We start from the raw sequence: 12940 nt of genomic DNA on the forward strand, positions 1-12940 counted from the left end.
CAGTCTCTGGATAATTGATTGGTTCGTCCTGTGCTCCGTCCAAGAAATGCGAAGCATTCGGCGCCAACACCACATCTCAAAGGCATCAATTGCCTTCCGTTATCTTGCCTTCAGAGTCCACGACTCGACTCCGTATAGAAATATCGAGAACACTAATGTTTGCACAAGCATCATTTTTGTGGCAATCAAAATTCCCCGATCCTTCCATGTAGTAAGTAAGGCGTGTCATCGCATTTTTTTCAATCTGTGTGCGCCTTCTTATTTCCGCTTCGCATCCGCCCTTTCCACTGATGGTCGATCCAAGATAATATACAAATTCGTCGACTATTCCGAGGTTTTGGAGTGTACTTGGTGTTGGTAGAAGGTTGGCCCGATCAACAACCATTAACATGGTCTTATTCCTATTAATAAGGAGGCCGTATTTGCGACTCTCTTCCTTTACCCGGTGTAGCAGCTCTGTGAGTTCTCTTTCATCAGCAGCGATTAGTGTGGTATCATCTGCGTATCTTAAGTTGTTTATTTTCTGGCCACCAATTACCCAAAACTATTTGCGTACAAAATGAATAATACGTAAGATACTCTCTTCTTGTTATCGACAAAGTCACAAGTGGTTTTATCAAACCTCATTTCTGTGATGTATAACTAGGTTACTATAATTGGAGCATGTGGCCAACATTGTAGTGCCAAAGAAAGATAATAAAATCATTCGCATATGTATTTAATAATAAAAATCAAATAAAAATGTATACGGTCGATCATTGCACGAGTAAATACGCGGGTTTTATAACCACGATCCTATTATGCGCACTTAGTGTTGTGTGCCGATCCCAACTTCGCGCCGTGTGTATTGCAGTTTGGTTTGAAGTTTTACGATTCAACCGATTGACCAAAAAACGTGTCTATCTAACTGACTGGCGTGCAGTCTTTTATGCGGCAGTCCAGATCCTTACCTTGATGTTAATAAGATCTCGTCCGACTTGCCTTGTGATTGTATCGTAAAAACTAAGGAGGTGTATCACTTAAATACCTTTAAAGAATGGCTGAAACCATTCAATATAACATATTATATCTTACTAAATTTATATAAAAACATTTTTAAAACGTAAAAAAATTCTATAAGATTTGAGATGATTGATTCAAAATTTAGTTCACAATTTATTAAAAATATGGTCATCTCTGTTAAAATTTACGTAATAAACAAATACTTTTTTTTTCGATAACCATGCGCTTGCTTTTTCATACATGGTAGTTGGGTGGGTTAGTTACATTGATGTGGAGTTAATTACATTCCTCCATTTATATCTTTAATTTTCTTTTTGATCAGAATTAAATATTTTGTGTAGTGTTCTTGTGTTGTTTTATTGTTTAATATTTCGTAAGGTTTTTGGAGGTAAATTTCATGGTTATATCTACATAGAGTTCTGATAGTCGATCGCTAATTTTATAGTATAGGGCAGTCGTTGATGACATGCCAGTAGCCGTCACATGGACAACAGTCAGTAGCCTGTTAGTATCTGTCAGAGTTCGTGTGATATTTTGATGTTCCTGTCAATAGTGATGGCAAAGATTATGTTTGGAATAAATTTATGTGTTATTAATCCTGTGGCGGATGTTGTGTATAGCTCTATAGCTCTATTGTGTCTTCAAATAAACAAAGGGTTACATTTGAGTGCTTGAAATCAAACAACGTTATCTACAAACGAGTGTTTTTTTGGTAACGTTATTTTACATTCTCGGCTACATGATAGTCAAAAAACTTTATGTCAATCTTTTCTAGTTTCTTCTTAAGTCGTCAGTAAAGTTTAACGTTAACTACATACAGTTAATCTTGTTTTCCTATATTTTTTAAAGCTATACCTATAAATTTTAACACCATCATAAGCAAGATAAATGTACAATACATAATAAATTACACAATATGCACATTAGCTTTTAAATAAACATCTCATTTGTTGAGTTACAAGAAACTAAAAAAACGTTTTTTGGTTCTCCTGTGAAGTTGCACTTTTGTAGATAGTGTTGTTTGATATTAAACCCTCTAATTATAATAATAATAATAATATTTATGTAATATACAGCATTATATTTTTATTATGTTGAAAAGAACTGTTTTAGCTCAGTGTATAATTTTTGTCACATTTGGGAGGTATATTTTAGTACGCCTACAACAATTTTCTTGTGATAGAAGTATCTAATGTCGCAAAAAGTCTCTCAGATTTCAGTTCATCAGTTTATCTCTGCCAAAGGATAAAACAACATTTTTTCGTAATATAAAAGCAGAAAATTACGAAAATAGCTATTGGGCCATGTATGACTATTCAATTTATTGCGAATATGCTACGCTATTAGCTTTCTTTACCCTGTGAGCATACATTTAAAAGGGCTGGTCCTTCTGTCCCTAAAGGATTCTCTGAGGGTCCCGGGCTGCCTAATATTATTTTAGGATAATTATTATTGCGATGCGAAGGTACAGAACGTTTTACTAAAAGATTCTGATCTGTTCGTTTCATTTGTTCACTAGTTGCAAGAAATACTTTTTTGTTCACCAAATTGAAAATTTTGTTATATCCTATCATTATTTTCGTACTGGGATAAAAATAATTAGAATATTTTCTATTTCGAGTGCATCCATAGAGTTTTTAAGAAATATTTTAGTAATTTTGTTATGATATTCCCCCCCCCTTGTAATAATTACAATAAAACACAATATGTAGTAGGTACTTATTTCATTTAGTTTAATAATAATCACAACCGGTTTCGTCCGATTCGATATATTCTGTACTAGTCGATAATGTCTCATAATGATATTATGTATCATGCGATTAACCTTTTTGATGGCACCATATAGGTTGATTTTTTAAAAAACTATATTATTGTTTTTTAACATTTTATTTTACTATTAAAACATACTCTCTTTTCTACTTTATTGTTATATTGGTTGTTATTTGTAATTAAATCATTTTTACAACGTTTTTATTGGCTCGTATTCTTATTTGTCCGGTGGTTGTTTATCAAGTACAAATCTTACAATCGATTTTTAACTAACTTCTCGACTAGCTAGACATTTGAAACTTTTAGAATATATCAGAACACGATGCCAATGCATTCTTTTAATACTTTTAGCTATCTTAAAGTAGAATTTAATTCATTTTCAGTTAATTCTGTTTTGTATAAAAAGTTATTTTGGAAGAAATCCGTAATCCAATCCACTATTATTGGTAGCTAAGTGGGTGGTCCTAGCAACTAAATTATTAATATATACGTGCGTTACTATGGAAATCAAAATGACATTTCAGTATTCTATGTTTGTTTGTTTGTTTGTTTGTTTGTTTTTTATTTACTTCATATCAAGTACAAGTTTGAGCATATTGAGCATAATAATTCAACAGAAAATTTAAAAACGTTGTATATAAAAAGTTCTTTTTATCTTGTAATTATTATATTTTGCATTTATTATGTATTATGGCGCATTGGCCAATCTTTGTAATGCCATAACACTCTTTCTCTATATAAATACATAAATAAATGAACGTCTCTTTGAATCGGATGAAACCGGTCCTGATTATTATTAAACTGTAGGGGTCGTCGATGTGAGGGCCAATGGAGTTGTGACGAGGAGATATGAGAAGTCGTTGTCGTGATTATGAAGGGTGTGAGTTTATTTAAATTGCGTCAGTACATGTGTACAATGTTACAATAATGTGAATCACAGCACAGAGCGATGTGCTTCGGTCGAAAACTTACAATCGAATAATTCTCTTTTTATCAATCATGATGTACTGATTGTTATATTATCAACTTATAATTATGTAATAATTAGGCTATTAACTAACTAAGTGAGAACAGATATACAAAGATTATTTTCGCGGACATTGATTTACAAAGTTAGCTATGACTTGATACCTACATGGAAATGCCTATTAATTCGATTTGTAATAATATGTAATATCACCATAAAACCAAGTGGTAGTACTAAAATATTGTGTTTTATTTTTATTAATATGAAATTTACAATTATTTATTTATTTATTTAAGAATACAAAACATTGTGGACATAACAAATCTAAATTCAAGACGTACACAACATGAGATTTACATTATAATTTATTATTGTCGTTTTGCTTTGTTTTAGTGTAAAGTTGTATGTAAGTCATTGTAATTAGTCCCAGAATGTGCAATAAATTGTATATTAGCGACCAAATTGTTAAATAAATGAAAATAGAAAATTATTATGAATTTAGCTTTATATTTTTTCGATATTGTAGGTATAAAAAACATATGATTACCGCATTTATTATTTCAATACTTCGACGGAAATTTTTGATGCATTTTTTAAAAAGTAACTTTTGAACATTTGAAAGTAAAATGAAAATTCTAAAACATAATATGTATCTAGTTGGTATTCACGACAATGCAATATATGTTAATCATTGATGCCAAAAGGTAACTCGAAACACGGCGACTTTTTTACGTTTCAAACATGTTTCATCTTAAAAGTAACATAAAAGTCAAATCATGTAACTTTTGTGTGTCGACCAAATAATACATGGTTCACTTATAGACGTACTCGTACACCGAGGTGAAACCGTATATAGCAACATAGGTCACTAGCCGGCGCTGGTAGAATTTGGAACTAAGCTAATCACTATCAAAAATTCATACGAGAAGCCGCAAAAAGCTAGCGTGCAGCGCCTTCACCCAGTGTACAAGACTTGGAATAGACGACCCGCAAAACGTGGTTCGTTTCAACCAGAAAATAATTTTATTGGGTTTTCTTTTGCAGAGTATACGAGCCTCAAATAGCGGTCGTATAATTCTGGTCATTTTTATCGCGCTATGCGGTTTGATCCGGCAAAATAATTGAGGAGGCTAATTTTAAAGTTGGCAACCTTTATATTTCGTCATTTTAAAATAATCTCAAATCACTACCAAGCATTTTTAATTAGGGTAAATGTGCCGCAGATGCCATCATGAGATTTTATAACTTTCTTTGTAGACCAAACCTATCCTAATCGAACCTATCCCAACCTAATATTACCTAATATAATATTCTTAGTTTGTGATAATGATGCATCAAAATATATGAAAATTTCACATTTTAAATTAAAAATTATTGGATCGAAAAGCCTATGCGCCGACGGAAAAGGTATTTATTATAATTGTCTACAATCTACATGGAATAAACTGTTTTTTCAAAAAAAAATATAAAAGCTCATGACGGCATCTGCGGAACAATTACTAGGAATTTATGTGATAAATATAAATGACTCACTCCATTGATCCATATATATCTATCTTACCTTCGAAATTATTACATGTCAAAATGAAAATAATTCTGACAGGTAAGTCAAATAAAAGAACATCAAATTAAAATCAAATTCAAAATACGAAAATTTTTTTTTGTTCTGTCGTGAAATTCAAAAATTAGAATTGGCAAGAAAAGTGATTTAAATAAAAAAACTTTGTATTTTTATTATGTAAATGTCAGTTGAGGCCAAGTAGGAAAGAAAATCAAATACATATTACTTAATTATTTTGAATTTTATAATATCATTGTTAGACAGTAAGCCGGAATACTGACTAACATGTAACCGGAAATGATTTATGTAATCGAGCCCTATTTGATTTTTTCAGAAGAAACCAACCCGCAACCGAACATTAAAAAGGAGGGGGGGTTTAATACATCTAATTAAACTACGCATATTTTTGATAAATTTGAGGGTCAGAAATGAGATGAGAAGTTTTCAAGGCACAGGCATATGTTTACTGTACTGTGCAGGCTTTATAAGTTAGAGTTGTCGAGTTACCTGTATGTCTTCGCAAGCTGGACTCTACCAGCTTGCAAAATGCCATCAATTTGTCCACATTGCCTCCTCAAAAGGAATCGATTAGCCTAAGAAACTAAAAGGTGGTATCGAAATTATCGGAAAAGTAATTAATAACCCCTAGTGGGTACTGTGTTTATAATCTAATATCTTGCCATCGACACCGGTCGGTGGGAGATAATTTAATTTTAAGGATATTCGTGGGTTGGTTATGACCCAAGAATCTCTATACTCAGTGAGTTATGACCACACACCTACTTCTAATATTGAATTTCATTTGAAACGTTACTTGCATGATCTATTAGTCATGTTAACTGCGGTGTTAAATCTGTAAAAATCTATAAAATAGGGTTTTGAAGTTATACTTCTTTTGGCACATTTGGGAAATCAGATCAGAGTGTATTTTTGGCATGTGACATGTAACACATAATTCAATTTTTCGCACGAATAAAAACGCACTCGATTGGATTCGAACCACCAATTGTTCGGTTATCAGCCGAACTCACTACCTTTACGCCACAGTATGATACTGCAATCGTGACGATTATACAGTATATTATTATAGTTTAGAATTGTTCCGTTGCCTAGGCAGCGAATTTATTATTGTCGGCCATTTGCAATTCCAAACAATCTATTAAACGTCATAGTGGCAGTTGTTACTTTAAAAATAAAAACAACGTTAAATAATTATATTATTTAGTAATATAAGTTCAAATGTATAGATATAAACCAACGGCGTTCCAATAAGCGGTCTTTTTTCTTGAGTATGTAATTTAACAAGATAATTAAGAGCTAGTCAAAGAATCTAGTTTATCACAAGTTTTGTTTTTGTTTTGTTACGCCAAAGAAGTATAACTTCTAACGCGCGTACATAAGTATACACACCGATTTTGTTTTATATGGATGATAGTGGTAACTCAATAAAGGTAGTTAAGTAAGTATATAAGTATTTTGAAATCACAGATAGTCTCTTCACTGTTATTATAAGTGTAGATTTTTTCATGCAGTAATATTGATAAATTCAGTTATACACATACGTAAATTGATTTTGCATTGAATGAGACGACGCTGTACTCCCATTTGTTTAATACTGATTACATTGTATAAATGACTGTCTGAAATGTTTCATTCTAAAAATATAACATCTTACCTTTTTGTTTTACCTTTTTACGTAACTTGATGGATCAATTTGTCTATAACCTAGTCAGGTGGTCGAATGAAATTGACATTATGAAGAAATCTAGATCGACTGATTAATTTCATCTAGTATACCGTTGGTCACTTTTACAGAGTTCGTTGTATAAAAAATAAGAGAAATGGATTTCTTCCGCAAGCTGACTTAGAGTGAAATTATTTCTCAGAGGATGTAGCCTAAAAGGAAAGGATAATTTATAGACAGTGTAGTAGGGCTAAAAGAATTTTTAAAATCCTATTTAATTTATTTCAACTTATATAAAATATTCTTATTATTACTAAGTCTTTTGGTTAATTCGATTCTAACGGTCTCTTCAAAATGTCATTGGTTTTTATTATATCGGTGTTTGGGCATAATCTGATAACTGCTTTTTGATAGTTTTATGTTAAGAGTAAAAATTGGGTAACTATGGTATTATCTTCCATTTGGTAAGAACATGATACCTGCATTTAATTTTTGAAATGCTCAAAACGCTATAGTAATAATACGTTGATATGTGAATGAACAAACACAGCGGTTAGTTTGGGAAAAATATGACCAAATGCCTTATGATTACTGATAAATGATAGATAAATTATTTTGATTAGTGATAAATGAAATTGTTTTCCTAAACAGTGGCATAACTTTATTTAAAATATAATTATTGCCATCATTTGTTTATTTTAAAATGTATTCTCAATGTTAGACAAACTCTCCTGTAAATTTAATATTTTGCAGTTAACATATTATGTCCAAATAACATCAATATTAATTTTGCCATAGTAATAATGTTGTATAAGTATATCATATTAAACATAAGTATAATAATTGAAAAATACATACTAAAAAAATCTTTGAAAAAAATACGACGCCTAACGGAACTCAAACACGTATATACTACCAATGTGCTTCACTAATTAAACCACGTGCATCCTATCTAATTACGATGAAATTAACTAATAGTTTTTTTTACATCTCAAAGCGCTTAACAAATTGCGTTCATTTTGGCTTTCTAGTTTAAATTAATGCGTCAATAATAAGTACTTGCGTCTGATTGCTAGCCGACTTCAGGATATACTCAAATTTTATTTGCACGAATTCAGTTGATGCGGGTTCAAGTACCACCGGGCGTCGTATTTTTTCAGATTTTTTTTCTAGCAGGAATTTGTATATCTGAGGTGTTTTCAAATTATGTGTGTTCTATAATAATGAAAGTTACATTTTTAAAACTTATGAATTATTCATTAACATGCATTAACATGCAATCTTCGTCACTGGTATCTTGAATTCCATGATCGGCTAATTGGGAGACGGAAAATTGAGTCATTAATCGCAATAAAGAAAAAAATCTCATTTCGTTTATGTGAAAGCTTTTACGAATTAAAATAACTTTTCGTTAATATAAAATAGTCAATAAAGACTGGAGATTTAATATCCGAAAATATGTTTGGATTCAAGGCTCAGGTCGAAGCAAAGACTTTAGAAATTATGAATTAAAAAAATGCGAGAGACTTTTTTCGGGTCAGGGCAAAATATTTAATATACGCTTTTTAAAAGATAGGAAAGCTTTTCTGATAAGCGGTATGAGCTTTTAAAATCTACCGCAGGAAAAGTTTTAGAGCACCATATAAAAATAATTATATTTTTTTACACGGTGCGGATATTAATTTTTATTGTGGCTTGATTTTTATCCATATAAAAACTTATATTATTACTTAAAACTTGAACTCATGACTATGTTAAGATACTTCATATCGCGGTGAGTGTACCAAGGCCCATACAACAAAATCTTATATAATATGACGGTTCAAATTTTATTTATTATGTATTTAATTCGATAAAGTTGGTAATGATTTTCAAAATAAATTTTAAACACAGTTTTAATTGTTATGGTTGAATTAAATGTACAATCTTTATGACTCGCAGATTCACGCTGGCTGACGTGAGAAATCGTCTATTATACATAATAATTTGTATGTTTATTCCAGACCGAGATACGAGTACATAATATTTACATGTGCGTTAAAAAAAAAATATTCTATAAAAAACTATTTAAATGTTGTCTAAAAGTGTTTATAAAAACATTACAAATATTCTGTATTACGCCGACGATGGAAAATATTATTCAGAGTACAGGGGCATTCTTAGACTGGACTAGTCATTACACATAACGATTCGAATTTCAAATAGATCAGGTCTGGGAAAACTACGGCCCGCTAAGTATTTTTTTGAGGTCCGCGAGCTTTAATCGTATTTCTGAAAAAAAATACTTTTTTCTACATTTTGCCGCCTTTTTAAAAATAAAATTTGAATATACATGAATTGCACCGTCGAGAAGAAATCTGAAAATTTTATAAAACTCTTAATTCGGACAAATTCGAACAACTTAAAGATTCTGCTAAAAAAATGTTCGTTATTTTTGGATCAACCTATAAATATATGAACAATTTTTTTCAATTATGAATATCAATAAAGAAGTCTTGTTGTTGTTATGTGCTCTCAATTCTTTTCAATGGTATGGAAGTATGGACGCTAAACCAAGAGATGTCACGGAGACTTGAAGCTTTCGAAATGTGGCTGTATAGACGCATCCTCAAATTCCTTGGACTGACCGGGTGACAAATGTTGAAGTTCTCAATCGAATGGGGAAGGACCGATAAGTTCTACGTAGTATCAAAACCATGAAACTACAGTACCTCGGCCACATTATGAGAGGACAAAAATACAGCATTCCCCAACTTGTCATTCAAGGAAAGATCAATGGGAAGCGTAGCAGAGGACGGCGCCGCATTTCGTGGCTTAAGAACCTCCGTGATTGGTATGAGTGCAGCTCCACCGAACTGTTCCTGGTAGCGGACGACAAAGATAAGATTGCCTTGATGGTGGCCGACCTCCGCTAGGGGATGGCACAATAAGAAGAAGAAAAGAACTCTTTGGGATCAAGTATCACATATGAGCATTTACAAACGGTTTTAAGAATCTCAACTCCAAAATTAATACCTGAAATTAAAAAAAAATGTAAAAATGTTTCATTTTTCTCATTAAAGTGTTGGCTATTAGAGACTCATTTATTATTTTTATGTGGAAATTTCTTTTCCATAATAATAAATAATGTATGTCTAAAAATAGTACGTATGTATTTACTGCGGCCAACCTCTCATTTTATATTCCTAATGTAGCCCATTATGCAAAAAGTTTGCCCAGGACTGAAATAGATCATTTCAATGATCGATGGTCAATCATAATCATTATCAATGCGCTGCTAGATGAAGTTACCACTAAGATTTATACCTTTCATTTAATCCATATCTTTGGATTGCTACATATTTGCGACAAACTTAGTCATTTCAGTAATCTAACTGTACCTAATGATGACAGCCCCTTTCTATTATATAATTTTTGGGTGCTATTGAATTACCGAATTTGCCTAGTGATTTTTTCGACCTAGAGTGGATAATTTTTACTATTATTTAATACAACAAAAAGCCACAAGCCTACTAATTTATTACAATAGTGAAACAATCACAGAATTATCCAAGCTTGAGAAAATCACGAATAATAATAATACAATGTGATCTCATCGGGAATCCAATACAGAACTCTTGCGAGAAGCATTGTTGGTGCTATTTGATATGTTATGAAAATTGGTAAACGTCAGAATACAGAACTGCGGTTTTTTCGGCAGGTTGCCAATATCGTTTTACTGCGCAGGCGCAGATATCGCACAAGTTCCAATTATCGCGTGAAATATAGAAGCCTCAGAACTTTTTTGATCCATGCATGCAATCTTGCAACTTGCACGATGATGCGTGTTTACACGTGCATTTTCTTGTCGTTGCAATAATGCGCACTGTCACCAGTAAATCCATACACGTGTAAACGGGCTACGAGAATTGCTAAAGTTAAATATTTAAAAATATAAATAAAAGTATACTAATAGTTATTGAATAGTCAGCACACCTATAGACAGCCGCCACTGCTTTACCTGATAACTGAATCGTAGCGAAGAGGATAAAATGCGTATAAAAAGATTTGCGAAAACTTTGCTAACATTTCGATATCGACCAAATAGCTACTTAACTATAGCTAAACTTATTACTTACCTACTTACTTTATTACAATATTGACATAAACTTTTAAGTTAACAAATATTCAATAAAAATTTATTTGAAAGTCTATAATTTAATTCGAGTAAAACTTTCTACGATATCTTAGAATATACAAAAACATGTTTGCAATCTTTAAAATTGTAGATTATTCATCATCATCAGCATTCAGTACGTGATACTTTGGCATACTAACATCACTGCTGCGGTCGTTTTGGCGGTGATCTATGGAACTACAAATTTACCCACTCTTTATACATTTATATCCTGCTTCCATCTTGCCTGTCTAATCAGGGACGTATAATACCTAACCCCTGATTCTGTCATTTAGTTTAAGCTACATACAGCGCCATTAATCACAGCCATGCCAAGACTGGTTATACTGATTTTAGTTTCTTTTTCATTTAATAAATGAACGCTTGTTTACAAGACAAACACTTCATATCTTCAATTCGTCAATATTGTATAATTCTGTGGACGTTGACGTTTATAAAATAATATGCTTTCATTTTCATTTGTCCTAAAATCTGATAGAGATTTTGGCAATCCCCCGGAGAGGTTCCTTAAATATCGCAGCAGGCGAAAAATCTTCTCATTTACGAAAATCATATTCTCAGTTGTAATATCCCCGTTTTTACTTTACTATGATGCTTCTATGATATACCACTCCTAAGTAGTAAATGCTTTGCCTACCACTAAGAGACATCATTGCTGCTTTCTCTTCTTTTACCCCCCCGGCACGTTTTTACATTTTTTGCCGTAGTAAATAAAGTAAAATAAATCACCATGTTCGATCTTAAGTAGGGCATATTATGAGCCTCCGCCGAGTGGGGGTTGTATTAACAGACTGTTAACCAATCGCCCAACCCATTGGGTCCTCGTACTGGATCAAATACAATGAAAAACATAATCCTATTTCTAAATACGGCAGTTCTCCAGGTTAGACCCCGTTTATGGCGGAGCATGGTTTTGGGTGTCCAAAGAAGACATTCTCTCTCACTGTACGACGCCGTAAATTAGCTAAATGCTTAGAACTTATGCTCCTACGTGATAATCAGGTCAATCCAATTGGTGGTCGAATAGACTTGAAATGCTATGGGGGGATTCGACTACTAGACTAGACTCGTAGTTTTACTATGTCCCCCAATCTCAACTCGTCGGGATTTTTCAAAAGGTGTTTCTTGACGGTATTCGTTGAGATATTCTCCAATTATTGGATAATAATATATCCAGGTTATTGTTATTTTAGAAGTTGATGGTTAACTTACTGTCATGCCCATTGATTTTTATTATGATCCTTTCAGTGGTATTGCACAAAGCAGTGGCGAAGGTTGGATCCGACATAAATGGTGCACACTAAACATTGTCAGTCATACGTGTTTCTTATTACAATATATTGCAGATAGTGTACGTTAGTTTTTAATATTCAATTAAACCGTGCAATCAAGCCATAATAGATAATTGTCAAAAAATATTTGCATATCTATAAAATATCTAAAATTATGCCATTAATCATACCTACATCATTTTAGATATTTTAAAGACAGAAGAATATTATATTTTATTGATTATAATTTAGTTTAGGCAGGGGTATATGAATTTACAAAAAATAACCAACACCATCTGTGATATTACGTACTATTTATTCAACGAAAACAAATAAGTATGACGGAAAAAGTGTGCACTATTTTTGTTGGAACTTAACAGCCTCTCTTCACCCTTCGCCACTGGCAAAAATACTAATTATGGAACACGTATTTATTATTTTAGGTATAAAATATATTCTCTTAAATAAATATTAATAAAACGTTATCAAAATATCATTAAAAAACTGC

The sequence above is a fragment of the Rhyacophila brunnea genome, unplaced genomic scaffold (assembly GCF_057557595.1).
Source record: "Rhyacophila brunnea isolate RB1 unplaced genomic scaffold, BYU_Rbru_1.0 scaffold_17, whole genome shotgun sequence".
Classification (NCBI taxonomy): Eukaryota; Metazoa; Arthropoda; class Insecta; order Trichoptera; family Rhyacophilidae; genus Rhyacophila; species Rhyacophila brunnea.